General features: G+C 50.4%; 1 long non-coding RNA gene across 1 annotated transcript in view; it reads right to left on the minus strand.

Moving 5' to 3' along the window:
- Positions 1 to 27594, minus strand: part of LOC137230894 (uncharacterized) — a 270727-nt gene that overhangs the window by 122919 nt on the left and 120214 nt on the right. Inside the window, exons 5-6 of the long non-coding RNA XR_010946298.1 lie at positions 21651 to 21782; positions 16218 to 16353 (exon numbers count right to left, since the gene is read on the minus strand). This is a non-coding gene — a long non-coding RNA (uncharacterized lncRNA). The remainder of the gene's footprint in view (positions 1 to 16217; positions 16354 to 21650; positions 21783 to 27594) is intronic.

Below are 27594 nucleotides of genomic sequence, written 5' to 3' on the forward strand. Positions count from 1 at the left end.
CCCTATAGATGAAAACTGGAACCCCCTCTACACGTCTGCAGCCACCCGAGCCGAGTGTTGGATTCCCAGGCCAGGCCAAAGGAGACGGAGCAGGTCTGCCCCCCCACTGGCAAGGCCCCCGCATTGCCTCAGATGGAGGAAGGTGGCAGGTGAGCTGGCGCCCGGCAGGGAGGGTTTCCATCTCTGCTGCCCCCATGCCTGGCGCTGCAGGATCAAGCCTGGAGCCCGGCAGTGAAATGAGTCTTGGTCTTCCCCTCCACAAAGTCCTATTTGAGAAACAACCAAAGGGGACATCAAGGGAGAAGTCACCAGTGAGGCCACCAAAGGCAGAGAGGAAAGGAAGCAGGATGCCAGGAACAGCAGCTCCCCATGGGTTTCAAAGTGTAGGTTTCCTCGTAGAAATCTGAGTTTCCCAGTTCGGCACCTAGGAAACCTAGGACCTGGCAAGGGGACGAGACAAGATGTCAAAGTATGACTTTTTCATCGACTCTGACAACCCACGTGGCTTTTTTAAAGCCTGACTCCCAGGCCTGCATTCCTTCTCCGTGCTCTCTGCCGTGGTTCCCATGGAAGGGATCAGCCTTAGTGTGGAAGATGGGATGAGAGTTCTAGGCTGGCCAGAAGAGACAAGACCAGCCTGTCCAAGACTTTGTGGAGGTCCTGGCCTGGAGGGCTAGAGATCTAGAGCCTTCCAAGGAGCAGGGGCTGGAAATCCTCACCTGGGCCTTCCCAGCGACCCCAGCCTCCAAGCTCCAGAAACCCAGAGTGTAAAAATATGCTGTAAACAGGGAGATCAGCTCGGTGCTTTGTGACAGCCTGGAGGGGTGCGATAGGGAGGGTGGGAGGGAGGGAGACGCAAGAGGGAAGAGATATGGGAACATATGTATATATATAACTGACTCACTTTGTTATAAAGCAGAAACTAACACACCATCGTAAAGCAATTATACTCCAATAAAGATGTAAAAAAAAAAATATGCTGCAAAGACTATGCATTCACCAGCCCACCTGATGACAATGGAGTGGGCACGGCCAGGCGCTGGGACACATGCGCCGCAGCCCCTGTTATGCGCTAACAGCACTGTCTCACCCCAGGTTCCTTTACCTATATGACGAGAAGCGCTGACTTTAGTCCCTGCGGTCCCCTCCCACCCTCACGTCCTGTGTGTCCCTGACTCTCTGAAGTCCCAGCCTGCCTCCAAGGGTGGTTTGAGAACCAAATGAAGCGTGACCATGGAAGTGCAGGATGGCCCGGGAACAGAAGAGATAAGCTTGGGAGCCCCAAGAGGAGGGAGAGAACAGACTTGCCTAGGCACAGCCTCCAGGGGGACGACACAGAGCCCTGGGTGGCTGAGCCAGGCTTCTCCCAAGGGCCTGGGGCCACCTGCACTATCTCTCTGATCATAGCAGCTTTGTAGCTGTCTCCATTTGGGTTGGAAATGGTGGACTTTTTGTAGTTTTCAGGTCTTCAGACCCCTCCCTCTGCTCTTTTCCTTATTAAAGTTTCCCTCACCCAGCTTATATAATATCCAAAAATCAATTGCTTGTTTTCCTGTCTGTTTAGAAATGAAAGTGGGACTTAGAGGGGAAGCCTGCAGGCCAGGAGGCAGCCCCAGGCTGAGCCAGAGGCTCTGGGAGAGAGAGGGCCCAGGCAGCTGGCTTCTAAGCTTAGCTGTAAAGGAGCTGAGTGCTTGGGGTCTCTGAGGGCCTCAGGGTTGGAAAAGGCCCCAGAGCTGAGCTCTCAGTTGACAGGGCCACCCCTCCCCTCCTCTGCTTTCCCTCAGCCCCAAACAGGGCCTGGAGCACCAAGCCCTCTTCAGGCCACAGCTCAACCAGTGGGATGGGGCTAGATCAGCCAGTTCCAGCAACAGTTGGTCTTTAAAAGAAAGCAACTCAAACTTGTGTGCAGGCTGCTCACACACACCCCAAACTACCTCCCCATGAGGCCTGGGTTCCAAGAAGCCTCTATGGCTAGGTGTGGTTGGGTCTAGAGAGCCAAGAGGGGAGACCTTTAGAAAATCCTAGAGAGAAGCAAATAAAAGAGCTCTGGAAAAACTATGGAGACAGTTAAAAGATCAGTGGTTGGCAGAGGTTAGGAGGGAGGGAGGGAGGGATGAATAGGTAGAGCACAAGGGATTTTTAGGGCAGTGAAAATATTCTGTATGATACCGACATGCGTTGGTCAAAACCCGTAGAAGGTACAAGGCCAAGAGTGAACCTTAATGTAAACTGTGAACCTTAGTTAATAATAATAATGTATCCATATTGGTTCATCAGTTTTAACAAATGGCCCACACTAATGCAAGATGCTAATAATATAGGAAACTGGGTGGGGAGGGGTGTATGGGAACTGTCTGTACTTTCAACTCAATTTTTCTGTAAACCTAAAACTGCTCTAAATTATTATATCTATTAATTTAATAATAATAGCCAGGGCTTCCCTGGTGGCACAGTGGCTGAGAGTCCGCCTGCCGATGCAGGGGACACGGGTTCGTGCTCCGGTCCAGGAAGATCCCACATGCCACGGAGTGGCTGGGCCCGTGAGCCATGGCCGCTGAGCCTGCGCGTCCAGAGCCTGTGCTCCGCAACGGGAGAGGCCACAACAGTGAGAGGCCCGTGTACCACAAAAAATAATAATAATAATAATAGCCAAATCTGGAAACAACCCAATTTTTCATTAACAAGTGGACGGTTAAACAACCTATGGAACATGCATACCATGAAACACTGCCCACCGAGAGAAGGAATGAACTGTTCACACACACACACACACACACACACACGTACGTACACACATACACACACATGTACACATACACACACAGCCCTGGGTTCTAGTGACAGTGCCACTAACGTGCTGTGTGACCCTAGGCAAGTCACTTGCAGTTTCTGGGTCTCGTTGAGGTCCCATGCAAACCTTCTCACTCCGGCCCATCTCACTGCCTCACTCTTGTCACCAGATGAAGGATGAGATGAAGATACATTTGATCCCTCTCTTGCCCCCAAGAAGGAATAAGCTCTCCACAGCCCCTGGCCCCTTGGCAGCCCTGACAGCTTCACCCTCTCCCAGCCAAGCACCCAGGGTTTTCCTCTAATCCGGCTCAGACAGGGCCCTGCTTGGCAGGACCACAGGCCAAGTATCAGCAGTAGCAGCACATGCCTCACCCCCCGCCAGCCCCAAGGCTCCAGCCACTCTGGAGTCCCATCTCACCTCTCCCTCCCATCCCGACTTTCCCTCTGCTCTCCTGACTTGTCCATACATCACCAGGAGTGCAATAACCTTTAAAAAAAAACCATTTTACTCTGAACTAACAGAGTCAGGCCTCATTGTTCCCAATATCACCAAGCAATTTTTGAGCTAGGGAAGTGTTGAATTGGAGCCGGAAGATGGGCAATTGGGCAAGGTCAGCTGACATGGTACCGAGCGGGGGTTGAGAGCTCAAGGGTGAGAGGAAGGGCTCAGCTTGGAATGTGGGAAGACGGACGCTGGGGTCTCCGGAGGTGGAAGCAGAGGTGACTCCCTAACATTTGCCATCCCTACACTTCCAACCCCACTCACTGTGCCCAACTATGGGTTCACCTGGATTGTAACTTCTTCACCAACTGACAAAAATCTCCTTTAAATTGCACCCACCTGCTCTAATTGCTCAACTCTCCTTGCTGCAAGTTTTTACAGCAGAAATCCAGCCAAAGAGCGTTTGAACAACTCCAGATGCCGGAGAACATTGCCCAGTGCCCGCCTGCACAAGGACTACAAGTATCCTTCAAGGAAGGTTCCCCGGGTCCCTCCTCTAACCCAGCTCTCAGAGAATCACTTGACCCTCACCCCGGCCCTGGCTATCCTGACATTTGGTTCTTGCACAAATTTAGTGCCTCTCACATTCATTTAGCTCCTGGACCACATGGTACAAACACAACATTGGGCTCTGTACATTAACAATCTAATGCTATTATAAACTACACTTATGAGCGGGGACCATATTTATTTATTTATCTTTATATCTTCAGTCCCAAATGTGGTTCCAGATACACAGCAGGACCTTAATAAATGTAAAATGAACAGAATACTCTAGTGGTTGTACAATTCTGGACACAGTGTTGACTGAATGACATCAATTACCTAAAGAGACATCCAGGGACTTCCCTGGCCGTCCAGCGGTTCAGACTCCGCACTTCCACTGCAGGGGGCGCAAGTTCAAACTAAGATCCCGAATGCTGTGTGGCACGGCCTAAATAAATAAATAAACAAACAAACAGATATCCAAAAACTCTTAAGGGAAAGAACTCCATTTCCCACAGTCCTAGAACAGTGCTTTCCAGCAGAAATCTCTGCAATGACGGGGGTGCTCTGTATCTGAGTTGCCCCAATGTCTAGCCACCAACTACCTGGGGGTATTGAGCACTTGAAATGTGGCTAGTGTGACTGAGGAATTGGATTTTACACGTTAATTAATTCTAATTTAAATAGCCACAAACTGGACAGTGCAATCCTAGAAAAAGGTGATTCTGGAGATGGGCTCATAAATGAAATGAATGTAAAAGGTCCTATTAAGAGCTCGGTGCCACGGCATGGTGGGTAATAAAGAGCATGGTCTAGGGTTCAAATCCCCGTTTTCAAGTTACTAGCCAGTTATTCAACTCTCTGTGCTTCTGTTCCTAATCTGAATAACAAGAATAACATTTACCACATAGGATTCCTGTGAGGGTCCAATGAGTTAATACATTTAAACAGTGTCTTGAATATTATAATGAGTACTCCAAATATATGAACTGTTGCTATTACTGGCATTAAAAATGTTTGTTGAAGATATATATATATATATTTATAAACTAAACAACAATGACCTACTGTATAGCACAGGGAACTATACTCAATATGTTTTTTTTTTTTTTTTGCGGTACGCGGGCCTCTCACTGCTGTGGCCTCTCCCGTTGCGGAGCACAGGCTCCAGATGCGCAGGCTCAGCGGCCATGGCTCACGGGCCTAGCCGCTCCGCGGCATGTGGGATCCTCCCGGACCGGGGCACGAAGCCGTGTCCCCTGCATCGGCAGGCGGACTCTCAACCACTATGCCACCGGGGAAGCCCTATACTCAATATCTTACAATAATCTATAAAGGAAAAGAATATGAAGAAGAATATATATGTGTATAACTGAATCACTTTGCTGTACACCTAAAACTAACACAACATTGCAAATCAACTATACTTCAATTTTTAAAAAGTTTATTGAGTCTGAATGTGCATCTACCAAAGAATATTTGCTAATATTTATTGATCACCTACCAAGTGTCAAGCACTGTGCTAAGAACTTGACAGTCATCCTAAGAGTGAGGTATGATTGTCAACACACTAAAGGTGAGAAACTGAGGCTAAGGGAGGTTGAGTGTCCAGATTCCAACTGACAATATGCCTGTTTCCACAATCTCTACTCAGTCTGTTTCCTCATCTACAGACTGAGTCTTAGACCAGTGTCTATATCACAACTTTGGCAGGTAAATAAATAAGAGTATGCACAGGGCCTGTGCTTAGTATAAAGCAATCGTTCCCATCTGGGGGCAATTTGCCCCCGTAGGGAACAGCTGGCAGTGTCTGGAGGTGTTTGGGGTTGTCACAACTGGGGGTGGGGCGTGGGTAGGTGTTGTTACTGGCATCTAGTGGGTAGAGCCCAGGGTTGCTGCTAAACTTCGTACAAGCACAGGCAGCCTCTACAACAAAGGATTATCTGACCCAAAATGTCAGTAGTGCCAAAGTTGAGAAGCACTGGTCCAGAGCCTCACTGACAGTATTCAATACTGTGCTGGCAATGAGAGAAAGAAGGCAACTGAATCTACAAATTTTAAAAGGTGCACATTTTGTTCAGAGTCTGGAACAGCAGTGCTGTAGCACGGCAGTAGGTTCAGGGAAATGGTTTCATTCTTCAAATCACAGAGGGTTATCACTTGCCAGATGACAGAGCAATGCACCTGACACTGCAGGAGCTTGTGCTTAGAAAACAGGATCCCCACTCTCTAGACAGTTATGATGAAATTGTACCAACACAAGGTTAGGAAATAGAGGAGGAGGAGTCAGGTGGCTGAGTCGTCCAAGACTACAAAGGGAGGGGGTGAAATCACTCCAGCCCACTCCCTCATTTCACACTTGAGGAGCACAGAGGGTAGAGAAAGGGCCCTGAGCCACAGAGACTATGGACAAAAAGCGTGGAGCTCCTGAAGAGGCCAATCACCCCCCGTACCCCAATTTTCTACGTACGAAGTAGGAATGATACATTCTGCTCCTCCATTTGACCACAAGTTGCCCAATCTCCAACCAGGTTAGCATGTCAACCAAACACCATCATCAACATCAGTACCATTTATTGATCACTTACTATGTGTCATGTATCGCACTGAGAGCAAAATCCCACTTAACCTCAGAACAACCCAATTTTACAAATGAAATAACTGAGTCCAGCCCCAGACTGCCAGACCCTAGAGCAACAGCTCTTAATCTCCATGCTATACATCCTCTCTCGGCATCAGACTGGAGTCTGAACAATGATGGGCCCATTTCACGCTCTGCCCCTCCACACAACACAACTGGACCACCAGCCCTTGCCATGCCCTGACCCACTGCAGAAACTGTAAGGGTCTCCCAGGTCCCAGCACAGCACCTGGCATCCAGGATTGAGATGGGAGGTTGGCTCCTTGGGCTCCATGGACAAAAGTCAAAGTCACAGCTTCTCCCCACTGTGCACAGGACCCATGCCTGACACTCATAACCCAATTAGGGCCAGGGAGATAACAGGTAATGAAACAATAACAATGCATGGCAGCATAGGTGCTGAAATTAACAAAACTCTGTGGGAGTTTGGAGCTCTCACCTTAAGTGCTTAGAGATCAGGAGGCAGGAAGAGGGAACAGAGAGGGCTTCATCAAATCCACGCACTTGCCCTGGAACTTAAAGGAAGGGGAGGAGCTCTCCTGACAAACTCAGGGTGAGAAGTGAGGAAAAAGGCATTCCCAGCAGAGGGACTTGGGTGAACAAAGGCAGAGGTGGGCAAGGCAGCTGAAGTGGGCAAAACAGGATTCCAGTTTGGTAGGAACAAGATAGGACCTTCTTGTGATATAGACAGATGAAGAGGGGCTAGGCAGTGGGCATCCAAAAGCATCCTCTAGATTGGGGCAGGTTAGTGTTAGCGATGTTTCAAAAGGGATTTGCAAGTGAATTATTTATGGTGGTAACAAACAAGCACTCATTTAGCTTATATCCCACATTATACAAACACAGCATTGAGTTGTGCAAGTTAAGGCCCTAATGCCACTCTAAATTAAATTCATCAGTGTCTTAATTAAGGTCTATATTTAGTTCTTAATTAAAGGGGAGAGAAAAATCCACGATGTTGCATAGCAGAGATCTGAAATGGAGATAAATCATCTTTCTGCCAGTGTACTGGACACATGCCCACCCACTCTCAAGACTCAGCCCCCTACTGTGGTTGTAATCCTTTAATCCTTCCTTCTTTCCTTCCTTCCTTCCACCTTGCCTTCCTTTCTCTTTCATTCCTTTATGAAGTTTTATTTATTTATTCTACATCAAATTATTGAGCACCTACTACGTGTCAGGCACTGAGCTTTGATTATGGGGCACAGTAGGGAATAAACTAGAGATGGTCCCTGCCCTCAAGGGCTTGCACTCCAGAGAATGCCAATGGATACATACATGTCTCAGCTTTGAAACCTCCCTGGGTCTCCATTGCTCTCCAGGCCCTTCCAGCCAGGAGAATCCTGGTGTCCGGACACCCTAGGTGATGCCACAGCTGATGCCTTCATCTTATCAGCCAGAGAGAACCTTGAAGAGTGGCCATGTGGGTCCTCCAGTCCCCTGCCCTCACCATGCTGGCCAAGCTCCCATGTGGACCAGTGGCAGGGCAGACCCTCAGTACCGAATTCTACTCTGCCGTCCCCTCTAGCAAAGGATAACGACTTGTCAGAAGGATGAGGAAGGGGTCGTGAGCTTCCCTTTGACCCTAAGATTCTAGGATTCCCCAACACCAAGTGGGGCACTGGGTCCTGGGAGTGGCTTCACTGAACAGGGTTTATGAAGGAAGATCCCAGAACACAGGATGTTACAGCCACAAAAACCTGTGCAGCTTGGCAATCTGAGTTCCTGGGAGGTCAAGTGACTTGTTCAAGAAAACAGTTAACAAAGGGCAAGAGCTAGAATCCACATCTGCTTTGTGCCAAGGACTGTATCCAAGGGGACACAAGCATGGGTAAGCCAGGGTTCCTGCCCTCAGCACATCTGCTGAGGGAGGGGGGAGCCAGTCCAAATTGGGAGGGGGAAGCTTGACGTTGGCAAGGCAACCATGTGGATTATCAATAAAGTCTGCCCATCTTCATTCCCTGGAAAATGTTTTTCTCCAGGGCTGACTGGGCCCTCCCAGTGCACAGTACAAGCCTGCTGGGAATTGGGGTGGGGGGGGCGATAATCCAGATCGTGACAGCACAATGGCAGGATGCCAGGACAGAGGCTCCCCTCACTTGCTGAACCCCCTAGAAGCATGAGGACTGCCTTCAGCCAGGGCAAGAGGCTTTGGGCTGTGCTAAAGATGTCAGAGTTGGTTACGAAAAGAAATGGGACAGAAGGGCATCCCAGTCGGGAAAATGGATTGCACAAAGGTACAGAATCAAGGAAGCAGAGCAAGTTAAGAAAACCTCAGCGATTTTTGTGTGGTGGGAGGGGATGGGGCAGGTGAGGTGGAAAAGATTGGCTGGAGCCACAATCCCACTACGGGGCATGTACCCTGAGAAAACCATCATTCAAAAAGAGCCATGTACCACAATGTTCATTGCAGCTCTATCTACAATAGCCAGGACACGGAAGCAACCTAAGTGTCCATCGACAGAGGAATGGATAAAGAAGATGGGGCACACATATACAATGGAATATTACTCAGCCATAAAAAGGAACGAAATTGAGTTATTTGTAGTGAGGTGGATGGACCTAGAGTCTGCCATACAGAGTGAAGTAAGTCAGAAAGAGAAACCATATGCTAACACATATATATGGAATCTAAAAAAAAAATTGTTCTGAAGAACCTAGGGGCAGGACAGGAATAAAGACGCAGTTGTAGAGAATGGACTTGAGGACACGGGGAGGGGGAAGGGTAAGCTGGGACGAAGTAAGAGAGTGGCATGGACATATATACACTACCAAACGTAAAATAGATAGCTAGTGGGAAGCAGCCGCATAACACAGGGACATCAGCTCGGTGCTTTGTGACCACCTAGAGGGGTGGGATAGGGAGGGTGGGAGGGAGACGCAAGAGGGAGGAGATATGGGGATATATGTATATGTATAGCTGACTCACTTTGTTATACAGCAGAGACTAACACACCACTGTAAGGCAACTATACTCCAATAAATGTTTTTAAAAAAAGAAAATCGGCTGGAGCCGGCCTGGGGAAGGCCTTGAACGCCGGCATTTCACTCCTCAGCTCAGCCTCTGGGCAACCTCGGAAGGACGTACACCGCTCACTCTCAGAGCAGAGCTACCAGGAGGAGAAGGGTGGTCCTCGCCGGTGTCCGGCCCCATGCGGGCGAGCCCCGCAGCGCCCGAGCAGAAACTCCACCGGCAAGCACACCGCTTCACAGCACAGCCTCGGGGTGGGCAGGGGTGGCGCGTTACGTTAGAGCTAGCGACTTGCTACCGGGGAAGCGGCGCTAAAACCCAGGGACCCGGTGGGTGCAGCGGGTCCGGGGAGCGGCGGGGGCGGGAGCCGAACCAGCCCGTAAAGGGAACTTGGCACAATCGGCGCATCAAAGCGGTGCAGCTGCGGCTTGCTGAGCCCGCGCAGCTTTCTTCTCTCCACTCTCTTCTCCCCGATTAATCAGCGGCTACAGCGCGGCGCTTTGATCCCCGAAATCAAACCCTCCGTCTGATGGGTGACTTGATGTTATGCTAATCCGAGCTGATTGAGCTGAGATAATTACACTTCATCCAGGTTTCCTGGGAGTTCCGAATAAATATTGATGCACATCTGTCCCCGGCTCAGGTGTAGCGGGGAGCTTTGCGATGGCAACAGTTTCGGCCGGCCCGGGAGCGCGCGCACTGCCGCCAGCCGCCCGCCTTCGCCAGCCTCCGCGCGCCTTCGCCGCTGCGCCGGGATGCTGCGAGCCGGGCGGGATTCCCAGAGCCTCGCTTAGCGGGGCCCGCGAGGCCACCGGGGAGGGGACGAAGACCTGGCGCTTTGCGGTTCGGGGGCCTGGTTTGAGTTTCAGCGTCCCGGTATGGGCTGTGTGGTCTTGGACGTGTCTCTTAACCTCTCTGAGCCCAAGAGCCTACCCATTTCTTTAGATTGCCGCGGAGATTAAATGAGATGCGTGAGAAGGGGCTGACCTGTGCGGAGTCACACTTGGCCTTGCTGCGAAGCCCTCCCTACCGAGAGCCCGGAGGCGCTGGGAGAAGGCACCCCAGCCGGGGTATCCTCCCCGCCAACACTCGTGCGCCGGGGTTGCGCGCTCCAGACGGTATAGAAATGAATAATAAAGCAAGCATTTCGGTGGCGCCGCTTCTCCCCGCGGGCTAATTAGATCGTGTTTGTAAAGCACTTCGAAGACAAAACGCGCCCCAAGTGTTAATTATCGTTAGCCCCGTCCCAACACGCTTCCTGAGCAGCGCGGGAAGCCGGGAGAGGCCCCTTGCCAGCCTGCGCTGCAGCTGCCGAGCAGGTATAGAGACCCCAAGCGCGGGGACCGCCGCAGGTCCGCTACCCCCCACCCTTCCGAGCTCTAATCCCTTTCCCAGGCCCTCCGGATATCCGGACGCAAGAATAAAGACGGGGGGAGGAAAAGGAGCGGGTTAGAAGACACAACAACCTGCAGATGTATCCATCCCGCTCCGGGGAAGAGCTAGGGGGTGTCCAGGAAGGCCTCACTGAGGAAGCGCCCCACATTTTGGAGGTGTAGGAGCTGGCCGAGAGGACGGGGGGAGTACCTCCTGGTACTGACCCTGGACGACCCTAACCAACGTGTCTTCCGAAATCTTGCACGATTTGCCCCCAGAACCACGCGCCCCATTGACCAGAGACCCTGTTCTCCAGTCCCCGCCTCCTGTAAGGCCTGGACCAGTGCTGAAGGACCATGGGGGCACAAACCCCAGCTCAAGCGGGTTCTGGGTGTACCAGGCAGTAATCCTAGCAGAACTTGGCCTTGCACCTAGAGTTAGACTCACTTGGAAGTGGTAAAGCCGAGACAATATTATCTAGTCCCTTTTCCCACCTTTATTGGGATGATGATTATAAGACCCAGATCAGTGAAAGGTCTCCGTACACAGAGCCAGGTGGAAGCAGGGCTGAGCCCCAGTCTCCAGACTTCTCCTCCAGCGCTCTGCAAACTCACCTTACTGTTCCCTTGGAACAACCACAGCAACACTTAGAAAAATAATAATGAATAAAGTGCAGAGTTCATTACCTTTTACAGAGGGCTGCCATATGCACCATCTCAATAGGTCCTAACGAGCCACCGAAGCCCAGAGGTGTTAAGGGATTTGCCCTGGGTCACACGCTGGTTAGTGACAATGCTGGGGCAGGAGCCCTGGGTACCATCTACAGATCCTGTGCAGTACCTTCCAGCTCACTTTCTTAGAGTGCCTGGAATCGTATTTCTTTAAATGCATGCAATTCTTGCCTATACTGTAGCTCACGCTGCTTTCCTAAGATTAAGCATTTTTCTGTCAACAAGCATCTTTGCCCAGAGACGTTTCCTATTATCTTCAGAAGCTGGTGGATGCGGCTGAGCCCCTAGACCTCTTCCTCAGAAGCATGAAAAGACAAGTCTCTTGAACAAGGGGTGTGGGGCGGGGTTGGATGGAGGGTACCCCACGCTCTGAGAAAGAGAAGACTCTAAGCTCCTTGGAACAGGGATTGGACCGCACTATCCCTTTCTTCTCCATCATTCCTAACACGGTGTTTAGGGATGTTGGTTGAATGCCCAGCAGGTGTGAAACTGAGAAGCAAACGGCCTGGGGCCTGGGAGAAGGAAGGAGGGGCAAGGCGACCAAGTTCAGCCCTTTCCGGACACCCGTCATCGCCAGCTTTCACGTGCATATAGGGGGTCACCTGGGAGCCCCTTAAAGGGCAGATTCCCAGGTCCAGCCAGAGATTCCAATGTAGAAGTCTAAGTTAGAGACCCTGGAATTTTCTTTAAACACTCACTGCACAGCCCCTCCCCTAGGCATTCCTCCAACCCCTCTCTGAGAAGCCCTGCCTACCAGGAGCTGAGCATTGCGCAGACCCCCTGCGGTCAGCCTGGGGAGTGCAGGGGAAGGGAGAACGCTCATTCAAACAGAAGACAGGTGATGCCCAGGGAAGCAGGGCATTGGGCCTGGTTGTGGGGGGGTAGGATAGCTTCGGCCCCCTCTATGGGAGTGGCTTGGGTTTCAGAAACAGCAGTGAAGAGGGGCCAGGGAGAGGTTAGGGACAGCCTGGGGGCAGAGCTAATACAGGCTTCCTCTGAGGACTTCTGCAGAGAGGAACAGCATTTAGTCCACTGGAACCCCAAGCCCTGCTACTTGTCACTAGGTCAGTGGGCGAGTAGGTGTGCTGCTGGTCAAGAGCTTTGGGGGGTAGAACAGGGCTGACTTATCCATTAGTCACAGGGCACACAGGGCCCACCATACTTTTAGTGGCCCGAGGAAATGTTTGAATTTCTTTTAAAATCAGAAGAAAACAAATGAACTTTTGGACAGGATAAAGTGTTTTAACATGTAGTATCAATTTTTTCATCTTTATACCAATACGGTTGTAAAACAGAATTTTTCATTTTTATTTATTTTTATTTTTAATGGAGGAAGGGACCCATGAAAGCAAGAGTGCCAGGGGTCACAGAAGTCAGAATGCAGCCTGGGCAGGAGGTTGAGGGATATGAGGAGGGAGGAAGGTGAGTGGCCTGGAGGCTAGGATGCTTCCCACTGGGAGATACAACTTCTGTGGCAGCCAGAGCCTGAAGTCGGCCTGGCCCCTCCCTGGCAGCGCCCAGGGCTCTGTGGGAAGAGGCAGCCCCTGAATCTGCCCTAGAGTTACCAAAGTGATTATAATTGACACTGGGGCAATGCTCCCTAAAGAGACAGAGCCCCACAGGCTGGGCCCTGCCGGGGATTAGCTGGCTGGGCTCAAAATGGGAACAGGGAAGAGGACCCACCTCCTGTGCCTTCGGATAGAAATAAATTAACGTAAATGAGATCCAGGTGAGTGCATTTATTTTCTAGCTAATATTTGGGCACTTTTTGATCCTGAGCTGGGATCTTCATTCTCGTCCAGAAGTGACGAGGAAGAGGAGAAGAAACAAATAGAGAAGGACCACTCTGGCCAAGGGTCCCTCTCCTCCTCTTGCCTTACCTCCCCACCATCCTAATACCCTGCAAGGTCCCAGACTTTGTGTGTGGTGAGCAAGCAGCCCCACCTGTAGTCAGAGGCCACGTTCCCTAATCCAGAAATTAAAGCGCCCGGAGAAAACAGGCTAATCAAATTATACATTCCTGAGAACCATTTATAAGCCAGGTACATTCTTTAATCTTAATTAGAAATCTGAGCGGCTCTCACCGTCTCTGTAATCAACATTGAAACAGCGCTGACCCCCATGGCGCTAACCTTGAGAGCCCCACACACAGGTAAGTTAGGAGAGCTGGAGGCTGCTCTGCCTCCTCACTGGAGAAGGGGTGTTCGTGGGGCTGTGGGCAAGGTTGAATCCCTCAGCTGCCCCTGCAACACCCCAGGTCCTCCCCCCACCAAGGACACACGTACAGAGTCTCAGTCCAGTTCACACTCACTCACCGCCTGAACCAGGACCAGGTTTAGGACCTTGAATCTCTCATCTATCAATTATAATACCTTTCTAGCTGGCCTATTCTCTGTGCTGCAAGCCTATGACCTTTCTACAAAGCACACCTAACCATAGGCTTGCCTTTAAAACTGCTCCAGGTTTCTTGGAGACTTCAAGACACGATGCAACAGCCCTTTCTCCCCAGCACAGTGCCTTACTTAGGCTTTGTGGTCTAGCCCCTGCTTACCTCTCTATCCCACTCCCCCATGACACTGAAGGGGTTCAGGGCATGCCACCCCAAAACATGCTACTCTGGCATAAGGATTATTTTGAGCTGAAGGCAATTCTTAAAAAGCAGACACAAGGCGAACTCTCTGGCCTCCTCTTCTCTACCAGGAAGAACAGGATGATTCTTAATCACTGCAAACAACTCTAGACTCTTATCAGCCCGGACATGGCACTAGAGGAATCAACATAAAGAATCTTGCTAAAACAACTTTTATCTTCTTTTAGTTTCCTTCACATGTTTACCTTTCCACATTTTACCACCTTTAAAGGCCTAAACCCTTGTTTCTTTTCTTATCACGTCTCTACAAATTTATTCTTCCTTGTCAGGATGCTATATAAGCCTCAGTTCTGGCCTTTCTCACCTTCTGAGAGGGCCCACACTCTGTCTGTGGAGTGTGTTTCTCTCTAAATAAATCCACTTCTTTTTTTTTTTTTTGCGGTATGTGGGCCTCTCACTGCTGTGGCCTCTCCCATGGCAGAGCACAGGCTCCGGACGCGCAGGCTCAGCGGCCATGGCTCACGGGCCCAGCCGCTCCGTGGCATGTGGGATCTTCCCGGACCGGGGCACGAACCTGTGTCCCCTGCATTGGCAGGCAGACTCTCAACCACTGCACCACCAGGGAAGCCCTAAATCCACTTCTTACCTATCGCTCTGTCTCTCACTGAATTCTTTCTGCAATGAGACATCAAGAACCTGAGCTTCATTAAGTCCTGAAACCAGATACTGAACCCACCAGGTGGGAGAAGTTAACTGTGTGCTGCCCACAAGCAGATGGACCCCAGAATGGTTGGAACCAGAAGGCTGACGATGCCGACTCCCGCTTACCTCCCCACCAACCAATCAGAAGAATGTCCACCAGCCGATCACGCCCTCCTCTTTGAACCATTACTGTAAAACTCCTCACTACCCCTTCCAGGTTGGGACACAGTTTTGAGGGCATGAGCCTGCTGTGGCCCCCTTTGCCTGGCAAAGCAATAAAGCTATTCTTTTCTACTTCACCCAAAAAAGAAAAAAAAAAAAAAAGCCCCAGTTCTGACCACCTCTTTGAGTTACTCACCACTGAGTTCTTCCACATGTCTATGCATGACCTAATAAACTCTGTTTTTTTCTCCTTAATCTGTCTTCTGTCAGTCTAATTTTCAGGGCCCCAGGCAATGAACCCAAGATGGGCAGAGGAAAAGAGAGTTTTCTTTCCCTGCAGTACTGAACTACTATCATCCCCTGTGTATACCAGGCACGTTCATTTTCTGAGCTTTTGCACACATTGGGCATCCTGCCCAGGATGTTTTCCTCTGGCTTTAACGACCTAGTCAGCTCCTACTTAGCCTTTAAAACCTTGCAAAGAAAACATATGTCCACACAAAGGCTGGCACAGGAAGGGTCACAGCGGCGTGATTCATAATAGCCCCAAACGGGAAACAATCCCAATGTCCATCACCAGACAATGTATAAACAAACGGTGGTATATCCATCCAATGGAATACAACTCAGCAATCAGAAGAAACAAACTACTGTCACATGGAACACCAAGAGTGAACGTCAACAATATTATGCTAAGTGAAGGAAGCCAGACACAGAAGACTATGTATCGTATGATTCTATTTACCTGAAATTTCCAGAAAAGGCAAACCCACAGAGGCAGAAAGCAGACTGGTTGTTGCCTTGTCCCGAGGGAAGGAGCAGTAATTGACAGCACACAGGCACGCAGGGACTCTGGGGCTGGTGGAAGTGTTCTAAAAGGGGCTTGTGGTGATAGTTGCACAACTGCTCAACCTTCAAAAATCATTGAAATTCCACACTTACAATGGGTGAGCTTTATGGTATAAATAAAATTAACAGCAAAGCTGTTAATCAGTAAAGCTAATTGATGGATGGATGTAGAGATGAATGGATGAATTTGTAATGAAACAAGTGTAATACATGGTGAGAGTAGAATCTAGGTGGTGGGTGGAGTGTTCACTGAATCTTCTTTCAGCTTCTCTGTATGCTTAACATTTTCCACGATACAAAGTTGGGGGAGAGCAGTCCTTGCTAAGGTCTCACTTTTCTGAAGTGTTTCTCCTTTGTCTCCCTTCGCTCCACACACCCACCCTGGAAAGGACTCATCACTCACCCTTGTTACTAACCTTGTTTCCCTTATGAGGCTCTGTCCTTGAGAAGCTGATCTTTGTTCTGCCCAGGGTCACTTGAGGAATCCTGTTACTTTTGCAAAGATGAAGTCTGAAGGAGTTCATCGTTTGAAGGATCAGAATATAACAAAACCTGTATTGGGGGGGGGTTGTTTTGTTTTAGTGGTTTAGCAAAATTTGCCTTACCGTTTGATTGCTGGGGCAGACGCTCAATTTATGGAACAAAGCAGTGCCTCTTGGAAGGAAAGAGATAGATGAACTGCCTAATGTCTGCTCCCCAAGACTCAGGAATCAGGGAGATCTGTGGCGGGACTAATGGCCTGTAAAATCCAGTCCCGTAAACTAGAATTATTTTAGGATTACCATAAGCAGGTGTCCAGGTGAGTAACCTAGGCCCAAGTTAAGGACACAGAAGTGCCTGGGAGAGGGCTGGTTTGGGGAAACCGTGTGGGTGGTGCAAAACTTCCTCCAGACCCAGAGATCCTCAGGCAGTTTCTCCTTCTGGTGTTGATAACAATGGCTGAGGATGTGAGTTTGATCCATGAGTGCTGAAGATTTGAAGACCAAGTTTGGGGCCCCACTGCGGTCTGGCAGGGGCCTTAGGATCAAAGGACAAGAGCCTGTGGGCTGTGCAATCCTATCTGGACTGAGCAATCCTATATGGACTGAGTATACCACCAGGATTACTGGACAATTCAAGGGGTTTGGGGGGGACATCAAGAGAGAGGTCTCAGACTAACTGCCAATCAGGAAGGTGTACTCTCGGGCAACCAGATTTTAAAATGTGCCCCAGGTTTATGCAGTGGTTCACACCAGCTGCAACTGTACAGACCCTATGCCTATGTTTCCTCATGTCTCTGTCCGACTGGAGAGTAAGGCCTGTGAAGGCAGGGACTGCATGTCATTTGTCTCTACAGCCTCAACATAGGTCCTGGCACATGTAGGTGCCAGTCTGGAAGCCAGGAGTCCCAATCCATGGGCCCTATTCTGATACCTGCACACTGTGTGGCAACAGGCAAACCCCCAGAGCCTGGATTTTCTCTGTCCTGTGTCACCCATGCCAAGAAGGGAGTAGGGACAGCGTGCTTGTGAAGGACCTGCAACTTTTGGAAGAGGGAGGGAATTGATAATAGAGCAGACTCTAAGGCAGAACACCCTAAGGCAGGGGTCCCCAGCCCCCTGGCCACAGACAGGTACCGACCCTCGGCCTGTTAGGAACCGGGCCGCATGGCAGATGGTGAGCGGCAGGCGAGCGAGCGAAGCTTCATCTGCCGCTCCCCATCGTGCCCCATCGCTGGCATCACCGCCTGAACCATTGCCCCATTCCATCCACGGAAAAACTGTCTTCCACGAAACCGGTCCCTGATGCCAAAAAGGTTAGGGACCACTGCCCTAAGGAGTAAGTCCAAGTAAGGCGCGCGTTCATGCATTCACTCATTCAATCCACATGGGGACTGGTATTCCAAGGCACAGTGCTAGGAACCAGGGACGGAGCTACGTATATGACAGTCTGCTTCTGAGACTCTCGCAGCCTGGAATATGATATGATCTCACAGGGGTGCAAAAGTACTATTGGAACTGTGTCAGTTAGCATGTTTTTGGCTGCAAGTCACAAAAATCCTCATTCAAGATGACTTAAATAAAAAAGAAAATGTATTCTCTTATGCAGCAGGAAGTCCAGCACTAAGGCAGGATCCAGAGTTGGCTTCCTCAAGGGCTCCGTGATGCGACGGGGAGCCCAGCTCCTTTCCGCCTCTCCTCCTTGCTTTCCCCGGTCTGGGTTTCATCTTTAGTCTGGTGACAAGATCAGCTGGGGCAGTTCAAGCCATCTCTTCTAGACTGAGTGCCATGCAGCACACAAAGAGGGTAGATTTTTCTCTTTTGTAGCTGTCTTCTAGAAGTAAGAAGACCTTTTCCAGAAGGTCCTTGGTCTATCTCTTTTTGTGTCTTACTGGCCCAAATGTGGGGTACCCTCTCAATTCCTGAACCAGTCACGGGCCAGGGGACTGGGTTTATTTTAGACCAGACTCACCTCTGAGGCTTGGGAGTCATGAGGAGTCAGCTTCCCCTAAAGCCATGGACTGTGTGGAAGAGTGGTGAGTACCCAACTGAAATCAGGGTCTGTCATAAATTTTAAAACTTAGAGATGAGTAAAGGGTAAACTACCAACAGTGTCCGCGATAGGATACCCAAGGAAGGCGTGGGTAAGCCAGGAAAGCTTCTAGAGGCGTTGACCTATGAGCTGCGTCTTTAACAACGGGCAGGAGTTATTGGTGAGATGAGAGAAGGTTATCCCAGGCACTGGGCTCAGCATTTGCAAAAGCATAACTAGATGTTCAAAGAACAAGGAGATGCCTGGCAAGGCTGGAGTGCTCGGGGACATGAGTGAGAGGGAAAATCCAAATCAGGTTGAAAAGATGGTCAGGGGTTGGGCTTCCCTGGTGGCACAGTGGTTGAGAGTCTGCCTGCCGATTCGTGCCCCGGTCCGGGAAGATCCCACAGGCCGCAGAGCGGCTGGGCCCGTGAGCCATGGCCGCTGAGCCTGCGCGTCCGGAGGAGCGGCCACAACAGTGAGAGGCCCGCGTACCGCAAAAAAAAAAAAAAAAAGATGGTCAGGGGTAACACAGTGAAGGCCCTCACAGGCCGTGTGAGGAGCTTGAACTTCAGGCAGTGGGAACCAGAGGAGTCTGAAGGATAACTCTGAAGGCAATGTGAGAATGTCCCAGTATAAGTGGGAGGGATCCGGACCACTTGAATTAGGAACATTGCTGCATCCCTCTCATGCTAACCCCATCCCCCAACCAGGTTTTCTGAGCATCCTCGGAGCTGTCCATGGTACCTTCTCTATAATTTGGGAATTAAAGGTGGGGCAGGCACTGACAGCAGGTGAGCAGCTGTGATTACTGCCTCACGGTGGGTGTGTAGCAAGGACACGGGTGCATGGATAAAACGGAATGAACACAATCCCCTCCCAGTAGCCCTGAATGAAGCCACCACTCATGGACATAGAGAAACAGGTCTGTTTCTCCAGCCCAGCTGCTCCCCAGTGAGACTCGTCCTCACACCCGTCATGCAATCAGCTACCCAGGCAGCCAGCCAGCTTTGCTAAGGTAGCTGCTGTCCCTACCACTGCTGCCATGTGGTCTGCTGCCCACCTCCTGCTGGGAGAAAGGAGGCATCACACTCCCATGAGGGATTCCAGTGAGGAAACCACAAGCTACTCACCCCACGCCATCCCCCCTCCCCCACCCTCCCACTCCTACATCATCCTACAGATGCCAAACGCTACCCCGCACTGCTTCTCCCTTGAGTTCCTGAGCTCTGCTCCTCTCTCCCCTTCCCTTCCCAGCTCCACGGCAGGGTCTGCCCCAGCCCCTCCTCTTCCTCACCACCTCTTTGCCCCGTCAAACTCCCATAATCTGTCTCCCACCCCAACCAGGCTATAATAGGGCTGAGGACACTAATCGCCTCCCAGTGACCACATCCAGCGAGCTGTTCTCAGTCCTCATCCTCCGTGACCTCTGAGTGGCGTTTCTCACTCTGGACAACCCCCTTCTGCTTAAGCTCAGTTCCGGGTACGCAACCTTTAACTTGCCAGCCCTTGATTTCAGCAGTCCTGCACTGCTGCTTGCCAGGGGCTCCTCTCACGACTCCTCCGCGACCAAGCCCACGTGTGTGCTCCCACTGGCTCTACCTCCAGCCATGCTTTCTCACCTCACCCTTTCTCCCAGTGGCCTGTTTGTGTGTAAAGATGACTTATGTCTAAATCTCCAGGCCCCCTCACCTCCTGAGAAAGCCCCAGTCTCCCTTCTTTATTATTTATTTATTTTTAACATCTTTATTGGAGTATAATTGCTTTACAATGGTGTGTTAGTTTCTGCTGTATAACAAAGTGAATCAGCTATACATATACATATATCCCCATATCCCCTCCCTCTTGCATCTCCCTCCCACCCTCCCTATCCCACCCCTCTAGGTGGTCACAAAGCACAGAGCTGATCTCCCTGTGCTATGTGGCTGCTTCCCACTAGCTAGCTATTTTACATTTGGTAGTGTATATATGTCCGTGCCACTCTCTCACTTCATCCCAGCTTACCATTCCCCCTCCTCCTGTCCTCAAGTCCATTCTCTACATCTGCGTCTTTATTCCTGTTCTGCCCCTACGTTCTTCAGAACCTTTTTTTTTTTTTTTTAGATTCCATATATATGCGTTAGCATACGGTATTTGTTTTTCTCTTTCTGACTTACTGCACTCTGTATGACAGACTCTAGGTCCATCTACCTCACTACAAATAACTAGTCTCCCTTCTTGAGGGTTCTTCTGGATCCTTCTCTCTGGTTATCCTTATAACAGCTCAAACCCCAATGTCTGGCGCCAAAGCCATCGTCTTTTCCCCACCCCACCCAGTTCCTCCTCTTCACTTCCCAGCTTCTCAGAAGGCCGCCACATCTCCCTAGCAGCCGAATCTGAAACCCTGGAGCTCTTCATGATGCCTTACTCTCCCCTGTTCTTCCCATCCTATCGGTAGCCAAGCTTTTAGAGTCTCACAACTCTGATATTTGTCATGTCTTGGCATAAACATTAGTGGTTACCCATATATCTGTCCAGTGAAGCTCAAACCCCCCAGCTTGGCCTCCAAGGCCCTCTGTGGTCTGCCCCGGCCTCTCCTTTCAGCTTTGTTTGCTAGCACTCTGGGTACCTCCCCACTTTGCTCCTGCTGCCTTCTCTTCCTGCAATGCTTTCTCTCCCCAACCTGATGAGTCCATCCTTTGCTGCCTGTCTCAAGTATCAGCTCCCTGTATAGGAGCAGAAAGAACCACCAGCTTTAGTGCTGAAAAGCCTGGGTTGGAGGCATAGCTTGGATCTACACCACAGTTGGGCTCTTAATGCTTTTGCTTGGAATTGAACTTTACCCTCTGAACCTCAAGTCTTTTCCCTTTGCCCCACTGAGGAAGAGAGGAATGCAGGCTCCTTGCAGACAGGACAGCCCTGACAGGAGAGAAGGGAGGGTGCCCAGGCCCCTCTTCCCATCTCATCAACTCATTTGGAGAGAGGGAGCGACTGAGAGCACAGAAGGAAGAGCAGAAGCAACTCTTACCACCGTCACTGAAAGAGCTGCAGTTCCCATATTGCAGGTCCCAGTTAAAATGCTGAGCGAGAGAGAAAGCGATTCCTCCCACACTGCCATATGCTCATTTCAGGGCAGTGAGCCAGAGCTGCAAGACACGTCAGTCTGTATGGCTCTGTCCACGAACAGCTCCCTTGTGAGGGGCACATTCATCAGTTCTTTGTGTGTCATAAACAGCAGCTTCGTCTACATGCAAGGTTGGCCACCCTGTGCTATTTCTGTAAAGGTTCGAACTATGACTCAGATCTTTTCCTCTCATTCTCTCTCATATTCCAGTTTCCAGAAGAAAGTGGGCTAGTACCTGTGATTGCAGAGCTGGCTGATTCTCAATATCCAGTCCTGTATCAGCAGCCAAGTCCTAAGGGTCTGGCCTCAGATGGTGGTGTAGGGCGAGAGCCAGAGCTTCTGCATCTCTGCCCTGACCTCTTCTCCCCTTCAAAAAAAAAAAAAAAAAAAAAAAAGAACTTCAATTAGGTGTCCTCTGAAGCTATTCTTTTTAAAAATTTCCAGCTGGGGTTTCCCTGGTGGTGCAGTGGTTGAGAGTCCACCTGCCGACGCAGGGGACACGGGTTCGTGCCCCGGTCCGGGAGGATCCCACATGCCGCGGAGCGGCTGGGCCCGTGAGCCATGGCCGCTGAGTCTGCATGTCCAGAGCCTGTGCTCTGCAACAGGAGAGGCCACAACAGTGAGAGGCCCGCATACCACACACACACAAAAAAAAATTTCCAGCTAATAATTTCATGAAAGAATTTTTTAGGCCTTTTCTTTCTAGTGCTCTCACCTAAGTGAGAAGTTGGCTCTTCACCTGGCTCATCCAATTCTTTCTTCCCCAGTTGCAATTCCAGTCTCAGTGTGGGTGTCCATGTCCCTATGGCTTTCTAGTGATATTTCATGGCTCATGCTGACTCTATCTCCACCACTTCACCTCAAGTCCAGCATTTAGGAAACAGTAGCTCAGCCAAATGGCGTTCATCCGCAATGCAGCTACCCCAAAAGGTAGCTCCCCAGTTGTTATCATTAACTGTGCTCTTCCTGGAATCACAGGAAGGTCAACCCATTATCAGAAATAAATCTTCTACACGGAAACAACCTAAACGTCCATTGACAGATGAATGGACAAAGAAGATGCGGTACAATATATACAATGGAATAGTACTCAGCCATAAAAAAGAATGAAATAATGCCATTTGCTGCAACGTGGATGCAACTAGAGATTATCAGACTAAATGAAGCAAGTCAGACAGAGAAAGACAAATACCATATGATACCACATATGTGGAATCTAAAATATGATACAAATGAACATATCTATGAAACAGAAACAGACTCATAGACATAGAGAACAGACTTGTGGTTGGCAAGAGAGAGGGGAAGGGGGGAGGGATGGATTGGGAGCTCGGGATTAGCAGATGCAAACTATTATATATAGAATGGATAAACAACAAGGTCCTACCATATAGCAGAGGGAACTATATTCAATATCTGTGATAAGCCATAATGGAAAAGAATATGCAAAAGAATGTATATATATGTATAACTGAATCACTTTGCTGTACAGCAGAAATTAACACAACATGGTATATAACTATACGACAAAATAAATTTTTTTAAAGAAGAAAGAAATTTTCTCATCAGGCAATCAAGCACACAAGCTAGAGGAGAGTACAAAGTAGTTCTCTCCTTTGCTCCGTGCCAAGTCCCCCTTCACTGACATCTGGGGTTCTGTCCTTCTGCTCCCCTGCCCCTCTCAGGCTTCGGGCCTCTATTCTTCCCTCCCAGGGTCCAGCTGCCTCTTCCTCTGACCTCTGGCTGAGAAACTCAGGCAGTAGTTTCCATCCAGTTTTCCCCTTGATGGAAATCAAAAGGGGCTTCAGATTCTGCAAGTCTTGCATGTAGGATGAAGGAACCAGCCCCCCCAGAAACAATACCCAAGAAGAGAAAGCTTCTCTAGCTCCACAGGTCTTAGCCTTCACTATGAATCAAAACTACTCGGGCAGCTTTTTCAGAACAAAAATGCCTGGGTGGTCTGGGGTGAGGTCCAGGCACTACCTTCAATCTCCAGGTAATTCTGAAGTGCAGCCAGGGTTGGGGACCACTGCACTGATACTGATCATCATTCATGGTGTAACTGAAATGCATGATTATTGCTAACAGAGTTTCTGTTGTTTTCGCTCTCTCTTACCAAAGCCCTCTTCTTCTGCTGGATATAGGCCAAGTGCCCAGTACAGAGACAGGTCTCCATCCCAGGAAAGAGGTCCAGATACATAATCAAACAGCCTTCCATTTCATGCAGCTGTGCTAACCTGGGGCTAGAGGACAAGAGTTGATGGGGTTGGTTCTTTCCAGCTCTCAATGACAGACAATAAGTAGTACAAGGCAGTGTGCAATGAGGATAGTAAAAAGGAGATCACTGTTGCCAGTACCTCCTCTTCTCCCCCCTATCAGAATCTGGTTGAAGACACCCACCGATCTGGGGGTTTCAGCCCAGCAGAAGGGCTGCCCCTCTGCTGAATTGGAAGATGGAAGAGGGAAAGGGAGGTAGTTTGGGGCCAGAATAAAAGACTGAGGGAGCAGGCTAGACTCTCACTCCTCAGAACTCTTCCAGGTCCCCAGAGGAACTCTGGATTTCCCCCTTCATCCCAGGAGCTCAGGGTCCTCTGAAACATGGTATTCACACCAGCAGCCCTGCCAGGGACCCCTGTGTCCTGGGAGATAAGATTGAATGCAAGGCTGGCTTCCTCAGGACCAGCTCAGGCATCATCCTCAATCCTTCTCACTCAATTCCTTGGTCCTCAGCAGCAGCATCTGGCCCTGGACTCCTGCAAATACAGTTTCTTCTCAGTTATTTGCTGATGGGCTCTGCTGCCTGGGCTGCAGCAAGAAGAGATCAGTGTGATGCAGAAGGGACCACAGTGTGTGAGATGTGTGTCTCTATCTAGGGACCAAAGTTAAATACAGATGCTCGGGTTGTGTTCCTTGCTGTACTGACGTTCTCGGTGCTGTGCTGCTTTTCTCTATAGTGCCTTTTATTCTACTTCCCCAGCTGCCTCTCCACTTGTGGAGAGGCAGGTGTGATCAGCTCCATTCTACAGATCAGGAAATGGAGACTCCAGGAAGCGAGGCCCTTCTCCCAGTTAATGGCAGGGCTAGGATGACAGTCTGGGCCTCCTTACTCCCATCCCCATACCCTCCTTCATCTTTTCCCAGGAATACTCTACTGGGGGAAAAGCTGTGGACACCAACACCCAGTCCAGGAGGATGCTTTTCCAGGGGCATCTCTCCCCAGCCCCCCAAATCTGACTCAAGGATCTGCCTGACAAAAATCTTCCCCCAAAAACCTGGTCAAGAGACACAAGTCTTGGTCTCTTTGCAAGACTGCAGTCAGTGGCAGACTCTGTCCTTTTCCTTCCCCCCCGGTGGGAGCAGTCACTGTGGCTTCTACAAACATCTAGTCAGTCTTAAGGAAACTGCTCAAATGTCACCTCCTCTGGGAAGTCCTCCATGCCTTTTAGCACCTTCCTCTCTGCTCCCTCGGCCCTGGATTCACGCTTCTCAACATTTTATGATTTTTTTTCTTCGGTTATTTGTTTACAGATTGACCTCCTCTACCAGACCATGAGCTCATCAGATAGGATACTGCCTTAGTCATCCTGATGTCCACTGCAAAAGAGGCCAGAAATTATTCTCAAACAGGCTCAGCCTGGGGTTCCTGGCAGCCCTCCTAGAACCCTCGCCCTGGATCTGCTTTGCCATATCCCTGGAAAGCTCAGGATCTGGAAGGTTCCAGTGGGGAGGATGATCGAGTCTCCAGCTCTACCCTGAAGCCTTCTCCATCATTAACTATCCCATCCAAAGCCAGAAATCCCCAAGTTCAACCTGTTGGATCTCAGGGTTAAAAGACAATGTGGTAAAGGGAGATGCCACCCCCCAGGGCCAGCCAGAGGGCCATCTCCCATCACAGATGAGGCAGCTGGTCAATTCAAGATGAAATTAGGGTAGAGGACCCTGATGGGCAGTGTTACGGTGATGGGGTACCATGCAGTGCATGGTCAGAGGTCCACAAAGACTCAACTTTTGACCACATGTCTACCCAGAGGTATCAAGGACTGAGTTCCCCCCGCCACTACCCGCCCCCCATAAGCTCAAGAGCAGGCTCTGTTTCTAGATGAAGATAGGGACTTAGCTATTGGCAGAGTGGCCCATGTATAAAAGATGCTGGATTCATGCATGTTGAATAGATGAATGAAGAATGAATGAAACCCCACCCTCACCCGAGAGCCAGGCTGAGCGCCTCTGCAGGGAAAGGAGATCCAACCCTCGGACTGTGCAGAGGATGCCCCCGCCAGGGCTGAGAACAAGAGTGCCTAGCGGCTTATCAGGAAATCAATAAGGAGGCGGGCCCTGCCTGGGCAGTTGACACGCTGTAAACAGGCCTTGTGCAAACACAATCATCTCCTCGGTTATTAATGGGCTTGCTCGCTGCCTCTTCATTTGTGCTCAAATATCAACAGAAAACCGTTTACTTACCATGGGGCTCCTGCTTACGCCGAGCAAATTTGGACAGGGCTAGTCAAACAGGGAGCTTGTTGTTTGGGCTAATGACAGAGCCCAGTGTAAAGTTTAGCGGTGGCAGAAGCAGGCAGAGAGGGCAGTGGCCTGCGCCTGCCCCCAGGGATGGCCTACAGGAGCTGGGCCGGGGAGAGAAGTGGGCCGGGGAGAAGCGGCCGTGAGCCACACAGCCATGGTCTCACACGTGAACCCTGCTGAGCCCCTCACACCTTGTGGTCAGCTGTGATCTCCTTGGATCTTCACATTGATGCTGGGAACCAGGCCTGGCAGGAATTGCAATTGGAGGAGTGGCAGAGGACATGGGCTTTACAGAGAGACAGCACAGCACAAATCCCAGCACTGGCTAATGGCATGACTAACGCGCAGCTAGGTGCGAATTCTTGGTCCTAGGCCTCAGTTTCTTCATCTGTAAAATGGGAAATGTGACAGTGCTTACCTCACAGAGTTGCCATGAAGATTAAGTGAGACAGAGCACAGCACAGTGCTCAATCCCCAGAATCCCCTTTTGCAGATGAGAAGACTGAGGCTTGAATGAATTTGAGACTCGCCCAAGGTTGTGTGCTTAGAAGTGGCAGAGCCAGCCTAGAGGCCACGGCTTCCGCATTCAGCATTCCGAATGCTGACCCTGGGCACGTTCCCCAGGCTCTCTGCTGTCAACGTGTACCCCAAGAGCCCAGCCCCAAGACCGCATCCCACCTCGGGTGGCCAGAGCTGCCCTGAGCGCTCAGCGTGGACCAGCCCAAGCTGACCTACCCCGAGAGCCCCGGCCCCTGCTCTCGCCCCCACTCTCTGTATCTCTGGTAGAACATTAACTGAGAATGGGGATCTCTGGGGCTCCCCTTTCATCCTCACCCAGCCCTGTCCTCTCAGAAAGTGTTGTCTCTTCTTGGAGTCTCCCCAGAACAATCTGTCTGGGCACTATGCGGGAGGAGCTTTGCCAGCTTCCTGAGTGGCCTGAGTCCCGAGTCCCTCTGCCCAGTGGCCCAGGCCTGGGGGAGGTGCCCCAAGCACCTATTTAATGCCTTCCCCTGCGGGTATCAGAGGCTCTCAGGCTGAGCCCCAGAGTCACCGGAAAGGACTAACCTCTGGTGGCCGCAGAATCAGGGGGGCTGAGGGGAGTGGGAGGGAGCAGAAGATCCTGTTATTGGAACTGCACGTTTCACCTTCCTGCTGGACCGCACATCACGTGCCTGCTACAAACAGTTACCAAGCGTCTATTGAGCACCAGGGCGCCCCCATGCTAGGCCCTGGGCAAGCTACACCCCTGTCTGCGAGAGGTTTGTTACGGAGGTACACAAGCAAACATGCCAAGTGATCAGAGCTATGAGGCCCACAGGAGGGGCCCAGGGCGCAGGGATAAAGGGGGACTTGGTTCTGCATGGGGAACTGAAGATGACTTCATAGAGCTGGAAGGATGAGAATGAGTTTCCAGTCAAGGAGAGAAGCAAGGTCCCCCAGGTCACAACAGCAGCATGTGCGGACAGGAGGCATGAGAGAGCACGACACGGAGAACAGTGAGGCTGGGGAGGTAAAGTGGGACCTGTCTTCGACGACCCTTGTGTCCCACAGTATGGGAACCCATAAGTGTGCAAAGCTAACAGCATTCATTCAGTCTCTATTTGAATGCTTTCCATGACAAGGAACTCATCCCCTCCCACGCCAATTTGTTCTGAGTC

The sequence above is a fragment of the Pseudorca crassidens genome, chromosome 9, assembly GCF_039906515.1.
Source record: "Pseudorca crassidens isolate mPseCra1 chromosome 9, mPseCra1.hap1, whole genome shotgun sequence".
In the NCBI taxonomy this organism is placed as follows: domain Eukaryota; kingdom Metazoa; phylum Chordata; class Mammalia; order Artiodactyla; family Delphinidae; genus Pseudorca; species Pseudorca crassidens.